This window comes from Bombina bombina, chromosome 3 (genome assembly GCF_027579735.1).
Source record: "Bombina bombina isolate aBomBom1 chromosome 3, aBomBom1.pri, whole genome shotgun sequence".
Classification (NCBI taxonomy): domain Eukaryota; kingdom Metazoa; phylum Chordata; class Amphibia; order Anura; family Bombinatoridae; genus Bombina; species Bombina bombina.
Genome location: NC_069501.1, coordinates 1,244,524,041 through 1,244,546,117, shown reverse-complemented (window position 1 = coordinate 1,244,546,117; position 22,077 = coordinate 1,244,524,041).

Below are 22,077 nucleotides of genomic sequence, written 5' to 3'. Positions count from 1 at the left end.
CACTAATAGACTGATGTTTCACAGTCCAAAAAGTTTTTTTTTAAAATATTTACACTACTGTTACAACAAATATGAGTGGTGCCACTAACTTGACAAGTGGGCCTGGCACACACGCTGGCAGGCAGGCAGGCAGGCAACTGCAATAAGATTACACTAGCAGACTGATGTTTCACAGTCAAAAAAGTTTTTTTTTTTTTAAATATTTACACTACTGTTATAACAAATATGATTGGTGGCACTTGTTGGCAGGTGGGCCTGGCACACACGCTGGCAGGCAGGCAACTGCAATTAGATTACACTAGCAGACTTATGTAAAAGTTTTTTTTTTTTTTAATTTACACTAATGTTACACCAGATATGACTGGTGGCACTGAGCAAGTAGGCACAGTATATGCTGTGAGCCTGACACACAGGCTGGCCTTGCCAGGCAGGCAACTGCTATTAGATTACAAAAAAAAAAACGACTGATGTAGCCCTGAAAAGGGCTTTTTGGGGTGCTGTCCTTACAGCAGAGATCAGATGAGTCCTTCAGGACTGTAGTGGACACTGAATACACTATCCTAGCTATCAATTTCCCTATAAAATCATCAGCAGCAGCACTATCCCTCCTCTCACTAAGAATGCAGGATCAGAATGAATCTAAAATGTCTGCTGCCCAGGAGCTGAGAGGGTCTGGGAGGGAGTGTCTGCTGCTGATTGGCTGAAATGTGTCTGCAGACTGTGAGATACAGGGTCAAAGTTTACTCAATGATGACGAATAGGGGGCGGATCGAACATCGCATATGTTCGCCCGCAGCGGCGAACGAGAACAATCTATGATCGCCGGGAACAGCGACATCACTATTCATCAGGTGTATAAAGTCACATTAAAAATTCACAGCTTTAAATGGCCCCAAACGGAGTCTAATACCGCTCAGGGCGCATGCGTATTTAAATAAGTCTAGCCAACAAAGTGAATGATATGTACCGGCTTCACTGTGATTGATCTAAAACTGGGCTTGTCATATTCTAACTTGATCTCACGGAAATATCTATACCAACTAAAAAAAAAAACATAGTAAAATAACGAAACAACCTTAAAATCATATACTCAATAAAATATAATAAACGTTACTGTGGGTATTTAAGATGATAGAGTGATTTTAGTATTAATAATCGCAATAAAATCCTTCACGTCAATACATCTAGCCTATGGAGTAAATATAATCAACCGGCTTGCCTTTGATAGGATCAAAAAGTGGGCTCGTCAAATTTAAAATTAAAGAAGTACTAGAGAAATGTGACACCTTTCAGAAAAAAACTAATTAAAAATAAAATTAAAAAACTTGCTAGAGATGAGAAAGATTATTTGGAAGGATGTGTATATAGTACATCTAATACTAATATTACAATTGAGGAATTTCAAGCTGAGGAAGTTGTAGAGCATAAAGAACCCCCAACTATTGAAAATAAATGGGTTAAAGTTAATTACAAAAAACCTAAAGATAAAAAGAAAAATGTTATTCAGGATCAAATTAGAAACTGGGACCCTAGATATGATTTTCAATCCCCAGGGTCCTTCAAGGGAAACTAATAACCCATGGAGAAAGAAAAATTCATATTATGACACTCAATATGATACTAGGAGATATAATGAGAACCATTATTCCCCTAAACCTTATTCCAATTATAGGAAAGAAGAGGGTAGTCGCTATGATAATAATCGTGAATATTTTATTGATCGAACATCTAAAGATAACAAACCTAATTATTATCAACAACAAAGATTTGGGAATGAGGGTTCTGAGTGGAGGTCAGATAAACCCCAGGATTTTCATTTAAACAGAAAACAAAATCACCATATACCAAATCAAAGACATGCACCTATCCTCTTAAATCAATTAGAAAGAGCCCCTCTAAGAGAAGAGTTTGCAACTCCATCAACAACAACAAAAAGAACATAAGCCAACATGGCAGCAGAGGTAGAGCTAAATCAATCAAAAAGGAGAAACTTAAGAGAATGAAAGAAGGCATATTTAACCTCTCAAGTCATATACTAACAAATGAAGACATTTGTGTACTAAATAGAGGCTTATCTTTCTGTCTCTCAAATGGCCATAATTTATTTGAATATTTGTAGACTTAAATAGATTCATAAGTAAAATATTATCACTACAGAGATATTTTTGTGATAAGATATTAAACCCTATAAATCAGATTTCTATCACTACTGACAACATGCCAGAAAGACCAAATAAAGATATAGTATATTATGAACCCGAGGATTTATGTAATTCATTATTCGATGACTACATACATTCCAATTTGATGCTTAGATCTAATTTTAACCCCCCAGTAACTAGTCCAAATATCTCATTCTTTCATAATCTTGTTTTGGAGGATTTTGGCTCTCTTGACAATAAGTTCTGTAGGCCAAATCTCAATATATACAAATTGAAAGCTCTATCAAGTTTGGCTAAGAATGAAGATTTAGTGGTCAGGCAGGCTGATAAGGGGGGGTAGTCTTACAGGATATGTCTGACTATTTAAAGGAAGCTGACAGGATTCTTTTAGATCCTAATTATTACAAGAAACTTACCTTTAATCCCACCAAAAATTATCTAGCTAGCCTGACTAAATTAATAGATGTGGGTTTTTCAAAAGGGATTTTAACTAAGAAAGAAAAAAAAATATCTAGTACCTAATTCTCCAAATTTAGCATATTATTATCATCTTCCTAAAGTCCATAAAGTCCCGAAATGAGATCTATCATTTCGGGAATAGGGAATTTGACTAGCAACTTATCTGAATACGTGGACTACTTTTTAAATAAATCAGTAATGGGTAGGGATGGGCGAATGTGTAAATTTTCGAATTTCGAATGTAGAACGAATGTTATTACCGAAATTCGAATTCTAAATCCGAATGTCAATAAGTACGAATATTCTTAAAAATTCGAAAATTGAATGTTATTTACAGTTTTCGAATGTCACTTTCGAATTCAAATGTTTATAATTATATCGAATGTCCATATTCGAAATTTTCGAATTTAACATTCTATTTAACAAATTCTATTCAGAAGTTCAATAATTCATGTGGTAGAGCGGGAATCTAGTAAATTGATACATAATAGATACAAATATATAATTTCAAATGTTTCCATATAGAATATTGCATAATTCGAATATTACATTTAAAGAAAGCATTAGAAATACTATTACAAACATATAAATTCGAATTTTTCGAATTCGAATATAAATTCCAATTTTTCGAATTCGAATATTGCATAATTCGAATATTACATTTAAAGAAAAAGCATTAGAAATACTAATACAATCTAAATTTGAATTTTTCGAATTCGAATACACGTATTGCATAATTCGAATATTACATTTAAAGAAATAGCATTAGAAATACTATTACAATCTAAATTCGAATTTTTCGAATTCGAATATTGCATAATTCAAATATTACATTTAAAGAAAAAGCATTAGAAATACTATTACAATCTAAATTCGAATTTTTCGAATTCGAATACACGTATTGCATAATTCGAATATTACATTTAAAGAAAAAGCATTAGAAATACTATTACTATCTAAATTCGAATTTTTCGAAAAGAATATTTTCGAATGTAATCGTAAAATTCGAAACCGAACATTTGAAAATCGAATGTTAGAATGTTATGTAAACATTCGAAATTCGATTCGAACGAATGAATGTGTTAAAATTCGTGCCGTTTTTCAAATGTTGCGAAACATTCGCCCATCCCTAGTAATGGGCTTACCTTAGTAAATAAAAGATACACCTGATCTAATTGCTAAAATATAAAAAATTAAGAAAGCGGGCGTAATTTACTTTGGATGACATGTGATGTTTCATCACGTTATTATAACATAGCGCATGATCTGGGTATGAATGCAATTGATAGCTTCCTGAAAAGAGACAATTTTTTACCTATGAAACAAAAGCTTTTTTTGCTTGAGGCCATCTCATTTGTGTTAAAACACAATTATTTTGTGTATCAAGAACAATTTTTCAGATCAAGGGAATGGCCATGGGCACCAGATTTGCCCCTAGCTTTGCTAATCTATTCATGGGGTTATTTGAAGAGGATTATATATATATAAGTCACCACAAGGGGCAAGTGTGGTGTTCTATGGCTATTTCATTGATGATCTTTTATTTATTTGGGATGGTTCTGAAGCATCAGCCTTGAATTTTATAAAGTCACTTAATGACAACACTATGGGGCTTACCTTTACATCCAAAATAGGTTTAGATAGTATTGATTTTTTGGATTTGGTACTATATTGGGACATAGAAGGTTGTGTATCAACGAAAACATACTTTACGACAGTAGATACTAACAGCTATCTCAACTTTAAAAGTAACCATTATAAAGCTTAGAAGAATAACATAGCTTATAATCAATTTTCTAGAATTCATAGAAACTGTACTGAATTAGATTTGACAAACAAACCCAGGTGTTAAAATCTAGATTTCTTGAGAAAGAATATCCTATGCAATTGGTTGAAGAAGGTTACTTGAAAGCCAGAAATAAGGATAGGTTGGAATTTTTTAATAAAGATAAAAACATAGATGTCCTTCAACAGGACTCAGTGGTTAATAACAGTCAGATTAACAACCTTAGGTCTATAACGAAATACACTGCCAACTATGATAAGATTAAAAAAATACTTCATAGGCACTGGTGGTATATACTTTGAAATGATCCCATTTTGAAGAATCTCATAGATGAATACCCAATTTGTACATTTAAAAGAGCACCCTCCCTAAAAAATAAATTAGCCCAGAGTAAGGTTGTAATGAACAAGTATAGAAAAAATATACCTTCAGTAGTGAGTAATTGGCTATCAGGTAAAAATGGATTTAACAAATGTAATTTACCCAATTGTGGTCTTTGTGCATATACCACAGGAGACAGGTTTAAATTTAAGTCTTTTTCTACGAAGGAGGAGTTTGAGATTACTACTCGGTTTTCTTGTGATTCCTCCTTTGTAGTTTATTTATTGGAATGTAAATATGGTTTGCAGTATATAGGGAGAAATTCCAGACCCCTGAAAAAAAGATGGGGTGAGCATAACAGAAATGTGAAAAATTCCTTGATGAACCATAGTGTGCCTAGACATGGGGAATGTTGCCTTGGGGGCCAGACTGATATTTATAGTATTTTTCCAATTGAACATGTTATCCCCAAATGGGGTAGAAATAGATTAATCAACTTCAGACAAAGAAAAACTTTTTGGATATGGAATATGAAGACTTTAAACCTGTATGGTTTGAACGAAAACATATATGGCAGCATTTCATTACTGTAATAACACATTTATTGTTAGATTTCAATTATTATGTCCTTTAAATGTTTATGTTTATATACAATATGAACAGGTTCCTCTGGGATTATCATGGTCTTTCAGTATTTAATATAGGAATTTTTGAGGTTAGTGACTTCAGTAAAAAATCAATAAATATTATAGATGGAGATATGGAGTCTTTTGGATGATTGGTTGGTCTCGAGAAATTGTGTATACATGATCTCTTATCATTCATGATTCTAATTTAGAGTTGATTGTTGACGACCACGTATGGGTCATGAGAGATTATTTACATATGAGCTCTTGTCATTCATCATATACCTTGAGGCTCCATTGCCTTTTTGCTATCAGTATCATCTGGGATAATAGAGTTTTTGGGGGAAGACTTTATGTCAATATTTAAGAAATATATATATTGTTGCTATTTGAGGGTTTGCGCTGTCGTTTTAACATTAGATATAATCGATGTGCATATTACATAACTTGATTTATTTATACATTTTCATATATTTTATATTTTTATTATTATTTGTATTAGTAGTTCAAATGCATTTAATTGTCAAATGTATATGATAACTCTGGCCAAGTACAAGTGAGCGTTAAATAATCGGACAATTTGTATACTTGTGGATTGGATCACAAGGGTAAGACCACTTGACGCAGAGAATTGTATTGCAATGGAAATTGCTATACTCATATTTTAACTTGACATAGAGACGTCCGATTTATGGATTATAGTTTTATGTATCGGTAATGACAATTTTATGTTTACTATCAAGCGGGTATAGAGAGCTCCGTGAGATTTAGTTACTTTTTGACGAGCCCACTTTTTGATCCTATCAAAGTCAAGCCAGTTGATTATATTTAATCAATAGGCTAGACGTATTGACGTGAAGGATTTTATTATGATGATTAATACTAGAATCACTCTATCATCTTAAATACCCACAGTAACTTTTATTATATTTTTATGAGTATATGATTTTAAGGTTGTTTCGTTATTTTAATATGGTTTTTTTTTTAGTTGGTATAGATATTTCCATGAGATCAAGTGAGTATATGACAAGCCCAGTTTTAGATCCAATCACAGTGAAGCCGGTACATATCATTCACTTTATTGGCTAGACTTATTTACATATGCATGCGCCCTGAGCGGTATTAGATGCAGTTTGGGGCCATTTAAAGCTGTGAATTTTTAATGTGACTTTATACACATGATGAAGCAGTCTGTGTGACCGGGAAATGCATTGTGTATGCTGTATATGATTTGCTTTAAATAATATCTACACTTTTAAACATTGAAAATCACGGCTTTTACGAACTTTCCACTGAATACTTTGATAGTCTCATTGGAGGATATCTTGTAGAGCAGCCTTTACTCTTGTATGCAGTTGTACAGGTGATAACCAAGATTCAAGTACGGCTTACTCATTGGAGGGGTTAAAAGACTAATGAACACGGGAATCCCCACTGCAATCATCAGTGAGAGGTTTGCTGTTTTGCAGGAGGACAGCTATCTGGACATCTGTTAAAGGTCCAGGAGGCTTTTGTGGCACTTATCAAGTGCTGCATATCTTGTAAGTATGATTCATATTTTGCGTGTGCTGAGCCTTTGTCACACTGATATACACTATTGTGGCACCTTCTTCTTTTTCACCCTATTTCCATACGGAGATCTTGTTGTCCTTTCTTTAATCCCATGGATGGAAGGTGAATCAGGAAAAAAGTTCTCTGGTTCCAGCTACCAGGGTCGTATTTTTGGGGACCATAATAAACTCCCTGTTAATGAAGATTTTTCTGACGGAGGTAAGAAAAAGAAAGATTTTAGACTATTGTCTTGCCCTTCAGTCCTCTCCATGGCTGTCATTGGCTCAATGTATGGAGGTAATCGGTCTGATGGTGGCTTCCATGGACATCATTCCGTTTGCTTGGTTCCATCTCAGACCTTTGCAGTTATCCATGCTCAGACTATGGAACGGGGACAATACGGACCTATCTCTGCATGTAGATCTAGATCAGGCATCAATAGACTCTCTTCCATGGCGGCTTTCTCAGGATCATCTCTCCCAGGGTACTTGCTTCCGCAGACCCTCCTGGGTGACTGTGACCACGGATGCCAGCCTTCTAGGTTGGGGAGCAGTATCGGGCTCATTGAAGGCTCAGGACTTATGGACCCAGGAGGAGTCAGTCCTGCCCATAAACATCTTGGAGCCAAGAGCAATCTTCAATGCTCTTCTGGCCTGGCCTCAGTTAGCCTTAGCCCGGATTATCAGATTCCAGTTGGACAACATAACCTCGGTGGCCTACATCAACCACCAGGGGGAAACTCGGAGTTCCTTGGCCATGACAGAAGTGGCCCGAATTATTCAGTGGGTGGAGACCCACAAATGCTGTCTTTCTGTGATCCACATCCCAGGAGTGTACAATTATGAAGCTGATTTTCTGAGCAGACAGACTTTTCATCCTGGGGAGTGGGAACTTCATTCAGATGTGTTTTCCAGCTTGACTCTCAAGTGGGGGCAGCCGGAGTTGGATCTCATGGCTTCTCCTCAGAATGCCAAACTTTTGAGATACGACTTGAGGTCAAGATATTCGCATGCATTTCTGATCGATGCTCTGGCAGTTCCTTGGAACTTCAGTCTAGCATACCTCTTTCCTCCATTTGCTCTCCTTCCAAGAGTCATTGCTCGAATCAAGCAGGAGAGGGCATCTGTAATTCTCATAGCCCTGGCGTGGCCTCACAGGATTTGGTATATAGAGCTAATGGAAATGTCATTCTTTCCACCTTGGAGACTGCCTCTGAGGAAGGACCTTCTACTTTAGGGTCCCATCCTTCATCCAAATCTCGTTTCTCTGAAGCTGACTGCTTGGAGATTGAACGCTTTGTTTTATCTAAGTGTGGATTTTCAGAGTTGGTCATTGAGACCTTGATTGAGACTTGTAAGCCTGTGACTCACAGGATTTACCATAAGATCTGCCATAAATACTTGTATTGGTGTGAATTCAAAGGATACTTTTGGAATAGAGTAATGATTCCTATGATTTTGTCCTTTCTTCAGGATGGTCTGGAGAAGGGTTTGTCAGCAAGTACTCTAAAGGGTCAAATTTCAGCATTGTCTATTTTGTTACCTAAGCGCTTGGCGGATGTGCCAGATGTGCAATCATTTTGTCAGGCCTTGGTTAGAATTTGGCCTGTGTTTAAACCTGTTACTCCTCCATGGAGTCTTAACCTTGTTCTTAAAGTTTTACAGCAGGCTCCGTTTGAGCCTATGCATTCTTTAGATATTAAGTTGCTATCTTGGAAAATTTAGTTTTTTGTTGCTATTTCCCCTACTCGGAGAGTTTCTTAATTCTCTGATTTACAGTGTTATTCCCCTTATCTTATATTTCACTCTGATAAGGTGGTTCTGCATACTAACGGCTAGATTGAGAGTTTTGTCGGTAACGACCCGCGTAGCTAACGCTGGCTTTTTTCTGGCCGCTCCTTTAAAATAACTCTGGTATTGAGAGTCCATATAATGTCAGCGTTAGGCTCCAAAAAAGGAGCGTAGAGCATATTTAACGCAGCTTCAACTCTCGATACCAGAGTTGCTTACGGACGCGGCCAGCTTCAAAAACGTGCTCGTGCACGATTCCCCCATAGGAAACAATGGGGCTGTTTGAGCTGAAAAAAAACCTAACACCTGCAAAAAAGCCACGTTCAGCTCCTAACGCAGCCCCATTGTTTGCTATGAGGAAACACTTCCTACGTCTGCACCTAACACCCCTGCATATTTTTATTAACCCCTAATCTGCCTCTCCGTAAACCGCCGCTACTTACATTATCCCTATGTACCCCTAATCTGCTGCCCCTAACACCGCCGACCCCTATATTATATTTATTAACCCCTAATCTGCCCCCCACAACGTCGCCTCCACCTGCCTACACTTATTAACCCCTAATCTGCCGACCAGACCTGAGCGCTACTATAATAAAGTTATTAACCCCTAATCCGCCTCACTAACCCTATAATAAATAGTTTTAACCCCTAATCTGCCCTCCCTAACATCGCCGACACCTAACTTCAATAATTAACCCCTAATCTGCCGACTGGAGCTCACCGCTATTCTAATAAATGTATTAACCCCTAAAGCTAAGTCTAACCCTAAGTGTACGATCAATGGGTACAAACAAGCTTCAGATGCGCATGATGAACTGGTACTTACAAGCTCCTAGACACTTGAGAAGTGTCACATACGCCTTCTGGAACTTTATGAGTCGTCCAGCTAACTCCCACCACCGTCCTTGTTCAGATGGATGCCGATTATCTTGCTCTCCCGGTGGTAGTCTGCTTATTCAGGATACAATCTTTATGTATAAATAGCCAAACCCGGTCGGCTCTTATGTGCAGTTAAGACCGTTTAGTACCTTAAGCAGCACACTCCAAGATGTATGTGCAAAACTGCTACAATCAGATAAAATCAGATAAAATAAAGTTCGTGGATCCAACGTCTTATAAAACTTGACTTTATTTTATAATCTAACACAACGTTTCTCGGTCTTAGATGACCGTTTCATCAGGTGTATATTGACATTAATGATACCACGAACTTATATAGCCGATTTGTCGGTGTCTGCTCGTTCCCAATGCGCATGTGTGTAGGTGTGTCCGGACCTGATGTTTCCATTTGAGGAACCAATATGGGTGTGTGATTTTAATGGCGAATCACTGGTTACAGTGTCTCGCCTAAAATGAAGAACAAGACTTTTGTCTCGCACTTAGCACACATAAACAATTAATCTTACAAGTCCGGATACACATCCACACATGGGACAAGTTTTAAACACTACATATGTGGCCTAACGCATATGGGATCGATGTTAGCTTGCAATTAAAAACAAATAAAATGCATACTCAGATGGACAATTCTGAGTTGCTATTAAAAATTACAAACAAAATTGGCTACCTTATCGGAAGATTAACAACAATGTAACCAAAACCAAATCAAAGACAAAGAACAAAAAACAAAAAAATGTGTATATCCACAATAAATATGGATTGTAGGATTGAATAACTATGTCGTTTAAAGAGTTTCGCAGTCAGTCCCAATGTGGGACCAGGTTATTATAGACGTAGTAAATAAAATAAATTAAAATATAATATAATGTGTGATGTAAAGTAAAATAATATATAAAATATATAAAATTTGTGGAATATATATAAAATATTCAATACATATATTAACAATAAAGAAATATATATATATATATATATATATATATATATATATATATATATATATATATATATATATATGTATATACATCCACATATATATAAGAATATATCTAGGAGTGGGGGACTTTAATACTCTTGATGGGTCACTTGTAACTTGTGGCTCTGTGTGGCAGAGCCTATATGTGTCCCATGAAATTGACCTTATGTATAACCTGTGAGTAAATGGTCCAGGTTGTAGACATGTGGTTCTAGCAAAAGATGGTACTTATGTGATATGATTCCACCTAATGGATAATAATAGCTAATGGTGTTACTATACTATACTAGGTGGCATTGAACTATGTGTTGTTGGTCATTATCAGTTGAATGCAGCCATATCAATATTTGCATTTAAGCCACCGGGAGACAGAGTCTTGAGTTTCCATATCCAAAAAGTCTCCCTCTGTCTCAAATGCAAAAATCTATTTCTGCCCCACTTTGGGACAATGCACTCTAGGGGAAAAATACTGAAGGTGTTGGAGTCACCTCTATGGCATTCTGCAACATGTCTTGGGACACTGTGATTTTTAATATTTTTATCTATATTTCTCTTATGTTCCCCCCATCTTTTTTTGAGGGGTCTGGAGGTCCTACCAACATATTGGACCCCACAGCTACATTCCAGCATGTACACCACAAATGAGGAGTCACAAGTGAAATGGTTTGTAATGTGAAATGTCTCTTTGGTTACAAAAGATGTGTATTCAGTTCTCTTATCGTTTGTGAATGCACAAAGTCCACAGTTTGGGCGACTACACTTGAAAAAACCTGGTTTCCCTAACAGTTTATTTTTGACTATATTCCTAGTGGTGTTCTGTCTATTTTCCTTCGGACAATATTTCTTCATTACGATTTTGCTAGGTGCAAGTTTACTTTTCAGAGTTGGTGCTCTTCTAAAAGTGCAATTGGGAGAAACACCTATATTCTCTTTCAGCAGGGGATCCCCTGTTAAGATGTGCCAATATTTATTGAGTATGTTTCTAATTTTATGATGATTATTATTGTATTGTGTAATGAAGCGTACTTCATTATTTGGTCTTATAATTTTCTTCACTAATTCGACTCCTGCTTGCACATCCTGTGGGGTGGTATCTTTGTTTGTATATTTGACAAAAAAATCCTCTCTGCACTTTTGTCTAGCTTTCAAATAGCTTTCTTCCACTAGGGTGTTTGGATATTTTTTATCCAGAAATCTATTTTTAAGAATTTCAGCTTGACTGACAAATGTAACTAAATTAGTACAGTTTCTTCTTATCCTGCAAAACTGATTGTAAGGAATATTTTCCTTCCAGGGCTTATGATGGTTACTCCTATAATTGAGATAACTGTTGGCATCAACTGACTTAAAGAAGGTTTTAGTTGTTATTTTTCCTTCCTTATCCCATTCTAATACTAAATCTAAAAATTCTATACTTATAGGGTCCATTTTGGCGGTGAAACTAATGCCCATGTCATTGTCATTTAGACTCTTAACGAAGCGTTGTGCCTCTATTTCAGTCCCCTCCCATATGAACAGCAGGTCATCTATAAAACGGCCATAGAAGACCAGATTCGCCCTAAATTCTGATGAATATATATATTTGTCCTCAAACATGCCCATAAATAAATTGGCAAAACTCGGGGCGAATCTGGTCCCCATGGCCGTTCCTTTAGTTTGCAAGAAGAATCTTTCTTGGTACACAAAATAATTGTTCTTAAGGACAAAATCAATGCACTTAAGCAGGAATTCTCTTTGTTTCTCAGGTAGATAAATATCTTTCCTGAGATAATGCTCACTTGCTTTTACACCCAAGTGGTGTGCTATATTGGAGTATAACGCTGATACGTCACATGTCATCCATAGCAATCTTCTCCCCATTTTGTGAATGTTGGAGATTTTATATATAAGGTCAGGGGTATCTTTCAAATAAGATGGTAACATAACTACTGATTTCTTCAGGAATTGGTCGACATATTCAGATAGATAGCATGTCAAATTACCAATTCCTGAAATAATCGGTCTCCCCGGTGGATCCACTAAATTTTTGTGGATCTTGGGGAGATGATAGTAATATGCTAGATTTGGTGCATATGGAATCAAATAATCTCTTTCTTTTTTCGTCAAAATCCCTTCCAGCCAACCTGTATCTACTAGTTTAATTAGATTTGCCAGGTATTTCTTAGTGGGGTTGAATGAAAGTTGTTTGTAATAATCTGTGTCAAGGAGCAACCTATCGGCTTCTTTTAAATAGTCAGTCATATTTTGCAGGACAATTCCTCCCCCTTTATCCGCTTGCCTTCTTTTCCACTCTATATTTTCACAGATTTTGTTCTTTTGGGACACCAGCAAAAGTATTGAAGAAGCTGCGAGCCACCTTCTAACAGAGCCTGAGGGAGAATTCTGACTACCTAGGTCTCACTTAGTAGTATGTACTTAGCGTTACTAAGCTAAGACATCTGAACATTCACTTGTATACCAACATTATTGATTTTTATTTGCACACATGTTTAAAAGTATATTCCATATGTACTTTTATGGTTGGTAATTATCAATTTTTTAGCACTGTATTTGTTGGCGCACTGTTCATTTATTATTATTATCACTTGTGTAAGTCTAACCCTAACACTAACACCCCCCTAACTTAAATATAATTTAAATCTAACAAAATAAATTAACTCTTATTAAATAAATTATTCCTATTTAAAGCTAAATACTTACCTGTAAAATAAATCCTAATATAGCTACAATATAAATTATAATTATATTATAGCTATTTTAGGATTAATATTTATTTTACAGGTAATTTTGTATTTATTTTAACCAGGTACAATAGCTATTAAATAGTTAAGAACTATTTAATAGCTAAAATAGTTAAAATAATTACAAAATTACCTGTAAAATAAACCCTAACCTAAATTACAATTAAACCTAACACTATACTATCATTAAATTAATTAAATAAAATACCTACAATTACCTACAATTAAACCTAACACTACACTATCAATACATTAATTAAATACAATACCTACAAATAACTACAATGAAATAAACTAACTAAAGTACTGTACAAAAAATAAAAAAGAACTAAGTTACAAAAAATAATCAGATTGAGCTTGCATTCTATTGGCTGATCGGAACAGCCAATAGAATGCAAGCTCAATCTGATTGGCTGATTGGATCAGCCAATCGGATTGAACTTGATTCTGATTGGCTGATTCCATCAGCCAATCAGAATATTCCTACCTTAATTCTGATTGGCTGATAGAATCCTATCAGCCAATCGGAATTCGAGGGACGCCATCTTGGATGACGTCCCTTAAAGGAACCGTCATTCTTCAGTTGGACGTCGCCAGATGAAGATGGGTCCGCGGTGGAGGTCTTCAGGATGGAGCCGGTCCTCATCGGATGAAGATAGAAGATGCCGCTTGGAAGATGATGGTTGCCGGTCCGGATCTACTCTTCTTCCCGGATAGGATGAAGACTTTGGAGCCTCTTCTGGACCTCTTCAGCCGCCGGATGATGGATCGCCAGCCCCCGCTTGGGTTGGATGAAGATTTTGGAGCCAGGACCGATCGGTGAACCTGGTATGGTGAAGACAAGGTAGGATGATCTTCAGGGGCTTAGTGTTAGGTTTATTTAAGGGGGGTTTGGGTTAGATTAGGTGTATGTGGGTGGTGGGTTGTAATGTTGGGGGGGGGTATTGTATGGTTTTTTTTACAGGCAAAAGAGCTGAATTCTTTGGGTCATGCCCCGCAAAGGGCCCTGTTCAGGGCTGGTAAGGTAAAAGAGCTTTGAACTTTAGTAATTTAGAATAGGGTAGGGCATTTTTTATTTTGGGGGGCTTTGTTATTTTATTAGGGGGCTTAGAGTAGGTGTAATTAGTTTAAAATTGTTGTAAGATTTTTCTTATGTTTGTAAATATTTTTTATTTTTTGTAACTTAGTTCTTTTTTATTTTTTGTACTTTAGTTAGTTTATTTAATTGTATTTATTTGTAGGAATTGTATTTAATTTATTTATTGATAGTGTAGTGTTAGGTTTAATTGTAGGTAATTGTAGGTATTTTATTTAATTAATTTAATGATAGTATAGTGTTTAATTGTAACTTAGGTTAGGATTTATTTTACAGGTAATTTTGTAATTATTTTAACTATTTTAGCTATTAAATAGTTCTTAACTATTTAATAGCTATTGTACCTGGTTAAAATAAATACAAAGTTACCTGTAAAATAAATATTAATCCTAAAATAGCTATAATATAATTATAATTTATATTGTAGCTATATTAGGATTTATTTTACAGGTAAGAATTTAGCTTTAAATAGGAATAATTTATTTAATAAGAGTTAATTTATTTAGTTAGATTTAAATTATATTTAAGTTAGGGGGGTGTTAGTGTTAGGGTTAGACTTAGCTTTAGGGGTTAATACATTTATTAGAATAGCGGTGAGCTCCAGTCAGCAGATTAGGGGTTAATGTTTGAAGTTAGGTGTCGGCGATGTTAGGGAGGGCAGATTAGGGGTTAATACTATTTATTATAGGGTTAGTGAGGCGGATTAGGGGTTAATAACTTTATTATGATAGCGATGCGGTCCGGTCAGCAGATTAGGGGTTAATAAGTGTAGGAAGCGGGAGGCGACGTTGTGGGGGGCAAATTAGTGGTTAATAAATATAATATAGGGGTCGGCGGTGTTAGGGGCAGCAGATTAGGGGTACATAGCTATAATGTAGGTGGCGGCTCTTTGCGGTCGGCAGATTAGGGGTTAATTATTGTAGGTAGCTGGCTGCGACGTTGTGGGGGGCAGGTTAGGGGTTAATAAATATAATATAGGGGTCGGCGGTGTTATGGGCAGCAGATTAGGGGTACATAAGGATAACGTAGGTGGCGGTTGGCAGATTAGGGGTTAAAAAAATTGAATCGAGTGGCGGCGATGTGGGGGGACCTCGGTTTAGGGGTACATAGGTAGTTTATGGGTGTTAGTGTACTTTAGAGCACAGTAGTTAAGAGCTTTATATACCGGCGTTAGCCCAGAAAGCTCTTAACTACTGACTTTTTTCTGCGGCTGGAGTTTTGTCGTTAGATTTCTAACGCTCACTTCAGACACGACTCTAAATACCGGATTTAGAAAGATCCCATTGAAAAGATAGGATACGCAATTGACGTAAAGGGATCTGTGGTATGGAAAAGTCGCGGCTGAAAAGTGAGCATTAGACCCTTTTTTGAGTGACTCCAAATACCGGAGGTAGCCTAAAACCAGCGTTAGGAGCCTCTAACGCTGGTTTTCACGGCTACCGCCAAACTCCAAATCTAGGCCTAAGTTTGGTTTCCTGCCCAAGTTTGTTTCGGTCAAGAATATTAATCAGGAAATTGTTGTACCTTCTTTATGTCCTAATCCTTCTTCTCACAAAGAAAGCTTTTTGCATAATCTGGATGTTGTGCGAGCGCTATCATTTTATTTGCTGGCAATTAAGGACTTTCGTCAGTCTTCTGCATTGTTTGTTTGCTTTTCTGGGTTAACGCAATGGTCAGAGAGCTACAGCTACTTCACTTTCCCTTTTGCTGAACAGCGTTATTCGCTTGGCATATCAGACTGCTGGACAGCAACCTTCTGAGAAATCACAGCTCATTCCACAAGGGCTGTTTCTTCTTCCTGGACCTTCAAAAGTTAAGCTTCTGTGGAACAGATTTTCAAGGCTGCAACTTGGTCATCTTTGCACACTTTTTCCAAATTCTATAAATTCAATACTTTTGCCTCAGCTGAGGCTTCTTTTTGGTGAAAGGTTCTTCAAGCAGTGGTGCCTTCTGTTTAGGTTCCTGTCTTGTCCCTCCCTTATCATTTGTGTCCTCTGGCTTGGGTATTGGTTCCCAACAGTAATTGATGATGATCCGTGGACTCACCGTGTCATTAGAAAAAAAACAAAATCTATGCTTACCTGATAAACTTCTTTCTTTCTTGACACGGGGAGTCCACGGCCCGCCCTTTATTCAGACAGTTTCTTTTTATATAAATCTCAGGCACCTCTGCACCTTGTGTTACTTCCTTTCTCTCCTTTCCCTTTGGTCGAATGACTGGGGGATTGTGGGTAGGGAAGTGATATTTAACAGCTTTGCTGTGGTGCTCTTTGCCTCCTCCTGCTGGCCAGGAGTGATATTCCCAACAGCAATTGATGATGATCCGTGGACTCACCGTGCCAAGAAATAAATAAATGTATCATGTAAGCATACATTTTGTTATATATATGTATATATATATATATTTTTTTTTTTCAAATTTCCTTTATTTTTGAAAAAGAAGGTAATACAGAACAATTGGCGAGAGGGAATAACCCTCTCGCCAAAAACATTACATAGAGTAATAGGTACAAGCCGGACACTGCAATACTAATACAATCAATAGCTAACCTTGAAGTTATACTGTACTTGATTTCCGTGATGCCAAATAATCCTCCCACAAAAATTTCATATTGCCGTAAAAGTCCATTTGTTGTGTTTGAGCAAAATGATATCTTTCCAAAGTTAGTAATTGTGAGATGTGATCTGGCCATTCTTTTATCTTGGGAACATTTGGTTTCTTCCATAGATGTGGTATCAACTGTTTAGCCCCATTTAACATTATGCATAATAATTTTAATCTCAGTTTACATTTAAGTTTGGGCGGATAGTTAAACAATAATAACATCAGATCTAATTCTATCTTGAAGAATAAACAGATTCTATTTCCCTACAGATTTCTAACCAATACTGTCTGATGGGCGGGCAGCTCCACCAAATATGGGACATCGACCCTATTTCACTACAGCCCCTCCAACATGTATTTACCGTGTTAGGGTATATCTTTGAAAGCTTAAGCGGGGTTAAATACCACCTATATAGTAATTTCAAATTCATTTCTGTAATTGTTAATGAAGAGGAGGATTTTCCCATATTAACAAAAATCTTGGCCCATTCCTTTGATGAGATTTCTCTCTGTAATTCAGATTCCCATTTTTTGCAATAGGAAGGAAGGGGCCTGGAATGGTATTCAATTAGTAGTTGATATATCAGTGATAGGCCTCCCCTGGTCGGGAATTGAGAGTGACAGATATTTTCAAACACCGTGATTGGCCTATGTAGTTTTAGTTTCTGAGTGTGACTATTTATAAAATGTGAAAGTTGGTGACGGGTGTACCAGTCATTTATGAACTGAGGGTGCAGCTCTGATATTTCCTCTTTAGACTTTAATTTACCATTGTGTATGAGTGAAAATATAGGAATGAGTGCATTAAAGTTGGTCGGGTCCGTCTCAGTAGGTTGTCTTCTTATGGGGACTTCTGGGTTATATAAAATCAGTGTTAAGGGGGAGGGGTTTGAAGAAATACCTGTGTTTTTATTGGAAATGGAGTCCCAAATTTTTAGAGTTTCTGACACGATTCGGGGAAGTGTCTTATTTGTTTTTCTATGTATCTTATTGGTCCAGCATATTCCGCCCATATTGGGGCAGTCAACTAATTGTTGTTCCAGTTTTACCCATTCCTTATTGTCCCCATGTTTGCACCAATCTATAACTCGATTCAAAATAGCTGCCTGTCTATAGTCAGCTATATTGGGCACACTTAGTCCCCCCGTTTTTCCTTGTGCGGTACATAATTTTCTTAGCTATCCGCGGTCTTTTATTTTGCCATATATATGTATTGATAACCTTTTGTAGGGAGTTCAAGAAGGATTGCGGGATTGGTATGGGAATTGTTTGGAACTTGTAAAGAATTTTTGGAAGGCTGGTCATCTTAAATGACTTTATTCTACCTAACCATGATACATTTTTGCTTTCCCAACTCCCTAGTTCCTGCTGGGTTTCTTTTAAGAGGTGCTGGAAGTTTTGCTGGAATAGTAATTTTTGGTCATATGTTATTTGAACCCCTAAATATTTTATGGATGATTTCTGTATTTGATATTGGTTCTGGTGTGAGATCTCTTGTAGTACTACCTTAGGGATGTGTATCCCCAACATCTCTGACTTTGTGCAATTAATTTTGAAACCAGAAAAGCCACTATATAATTCCAAATCGGCGTTTAATGCTTTAATAGATTGTTGTGGGGATGTAAGTGATAATATAACGTCATCAGCATATAGTGCTTGTTTATATTGGGTATTTTAGATTTCAATCCCTTTTATATTGGGATTATTGCGGATTGCCGCAGCAAGGATTTCAATAAACAGCACAAACAAGATGGGGGATAATGGACAGCCCTGTCTGGTTCCATTATTGATTTGTATCTTATTGGAAAGGAAGTCATTTAACTTAATTTTGGCTGTGGGGGAATTATATAATGTTAATATTTTGTTGATAAACTTTTCACTCATACCGAATCTTATTAATACGTTTTTTAGGAAAGTCGAATTTAGCCTATCAAAGGCTTTTTCTGCGTCCATGGTCAGAAAGATAGAAGGGATATCATGGGATTGTGTATATTCCATCAGAGTCAGTATTTTGATCGTATTGTCTCTTGCTTCCCTGTGGGGAACAAAACCTACTTGATTTGTGTGTATCGATTGCGGGAGGATTTTATTTATCCGAAGAGCCAATATCTTTGCAAATATTTTTACATCCACATTTAAAAGTGAGATTGGTCTGAAATTCTGGGGGATATCAGGGGTTTTTCCAGGTTTTGGGAGAACGGTTATGTGGGCTTCTAACATACTCGGTAGGAATGGGTTTTGGATGTTTACTTTGTTAAAAATTTCAAGTAAGTTTGGGATCAGTATTGGGGCTAGGGTTTTATAGTATAAAGTAGAAAAGCCATCTGGTCCGGGGCTTTTACCAGGATTGAGGTCGTAGATTGCGGCCTTTATCTCTGCTGAGGTGAATGGGGCTTCCAAATCAGCAGCCTGATCGCTCTCTAAGGTGGGGAGGGGTATCCCTTCTAGGTAAGTCTGTATGTCAGGAGCAGTGTCTGGTCCATCTGTCTTGTATGCAATATTGTATAACTGTGTATAATATTTTTCGAATTGTGCCAGGATATCTTTAGTTGACTGAGCTTTTGTACTCTTAGATGTTTTTATTTCATGCACAAATGTTTTTAATTTTTTAATTTTTAGAGCCCTTGCCAGTAATTTACCTGCCCTGTTACCCTCATAGAAAAAACGTTGCTTAAATCTAGTTGTGGTATCTACATATTCCTTTAACAACATATCATGGAGAGCCTTTCTAGTAGTTTGGAGTAGCTGTTTCACAGATGGATCTTCCTGATTCTGTCTATGCCTATGTTCTAGGTCTGATAATTTTGAGGTGAGATCCATATATTTCTGTCTCTCTAATTTTTTAAAATGTGCCTTCCTTTTTATAAATTCCCCCCTCATGAAACATTTATGTGCCTCCCAGACTGCCATGGGGTCTATTTCTCCTGTGGAGTTAAATGTAAAATATTCTTGCAGGGCCTCTTGGGTTTTGGTAAATTCTATTTCTCCTTTCAGCAAGGAGTCGTCTAGTTTCCATATATATGGGGCTATTGGGGCACTAGGCCATGCAATATCAAAGAAGACCGCTGAGTGGTCTGACCATACTGTGTTAATAATCCCTGCTTTTGTGATATATTCCAGACCCATCTGGTTAACAAGCCAATAATCAAGTCTGCTATACGTTTTATTTGGGGAGGAAAAGAATGTGTATTCTCTCTTATCTGGATTGATGAATCTCCAGATATCATAGAAATTATAATCCCTCATCATTTTCCATAAGTGTTTAAGTGTGCGCTTAGATGTACTAGGATTAGGGTTTGAGCTATCCATTTCTGGGTGTATGGGAATATTGAGGTCCCCTCCTATAAAAATCAGCCCCTTGGCTATATCCAGTATGCGTCTAAATGTTTTTTTGTAAAAGGGAAGTTGTTGGGTATTGGGAGCATATACATTGATTAAAGTCACCGGTCTACCATATAGCAGACCAAAGACCCTTAAAAAAACGACCTTCTGTGTCTGTGTGAGTTTGAATGTGGTGAAATGGAATAGCTTTATGTAAGAGTATACTTACTCCACATCTCTTTGAGGAGTCTGAACTATGGAAATAGCGATTATAGTGAGAGCTCATATATCTAGGTTCATGAGAACGTTTAAAGTGCGTCTCTTGTAGGAATAAAATGTCTCCCTTTCTTTTGTGAAAATCTGACATTGCTACAGACCTTTTAACAGGTGAGTTGAGGCCCTTGAAATTTTGTGTAATAAATTTCAATATCCTATTTGAGGTATCCATTACTTATCAGTATACAAAGTTTCAATGAGCTATACCTTATACAATATCCAACCTTATACCATGTTTTGGATTTTTCAGGTTTATATCTATCTAAGAGATAACATAAACTTTTTAGGAAATCATCACAAACAAGCAAACAGGAACATAACACATAACAAATAAACAAACATAATGAATTAATGCCTCTCCTGTGTTCGGAGATGGGCATTTGGATCATGTTAAATCACAGATCCGTATTCAAGAGGGGATCAGGCTTAAGTGAGCAGAGGTTGCAACAAGCCCACAGTATAGTGTATATCTATAGAGTCCATCCATAACCTTGGATTCATTTCGCAGCAACATGGGGGGGGGGGGGAGAACAATACTGCATATCAAACTATTAAATCTCTGGTGAGAGAACATATAAAGGCAGAAAAATGTATTAACAAATATTCAACAAATTACCCTTCTTCATCAGTAAGTCCCGTTTAGGCCTCCAAGCTGTGCAAGGGACAGTTCAAGTACCATCTACCCTAGCAGAGGTAGTCGTCTTTCTCTTCTCTGGGGGTGCCCCATGATTGGGGGACCTTCTGTTTGTCTTGGAGGGTGCTGACTGCCACCTTTCAGATTGTGAATTTCTGTCCCTTCTCGCTGGGGGATGCTGTTGATTGACTGTAGATGAAAAATATGGTGGTTCTAGATCCAAATCTCCACAAAAGTCTGGGACATTGGAGAGTTTTCTGCATACCAATCTTCTTGTATCACATAGCACATATAGTTGGAAGGGGAATCCCCATCTATACAGGATTTTTTTTATCTCGCAGTAGCTTTGTCAGGGGGGCTAGTTCTCTGCGTCTCTGTAGTGTCCTTGGGGCCAAATCTGTATAAAATTGTAGCACAGTCCCCCTGAACCTTACTGGTTGGTGTTTCCTGGATAATGATAGAATTTTTTCCTTTTCTAGAAAGTTTTTGACCTTCATAATTACATCCCTGGGCGGTGCTGTGTCCGGAGGCTTTGGTCTCAAAGCTCTGTGTGCCCTGACCCAGGGTATGTCTACAGCTTGTTGGGACCCTTTCAAATGCGCAAACAGGGGGCCAAAATATGTATAAAAATCTTTGGGGAGAACAGTTTCTGGGATTCCTCTAATACGTAGATTCTTCCGTCTACCCCTATTTTCTAAGTCCTCCAATTTATCATTAAGGTCTTCAATAATAGATGCCTGTTCAGTTACTTGATCTTGTATATTCGAGATCTCCTCTTTCACCATATCTGATTGATCCTCTATGGCTTTGACTCTGAAGCCCAGAGTATG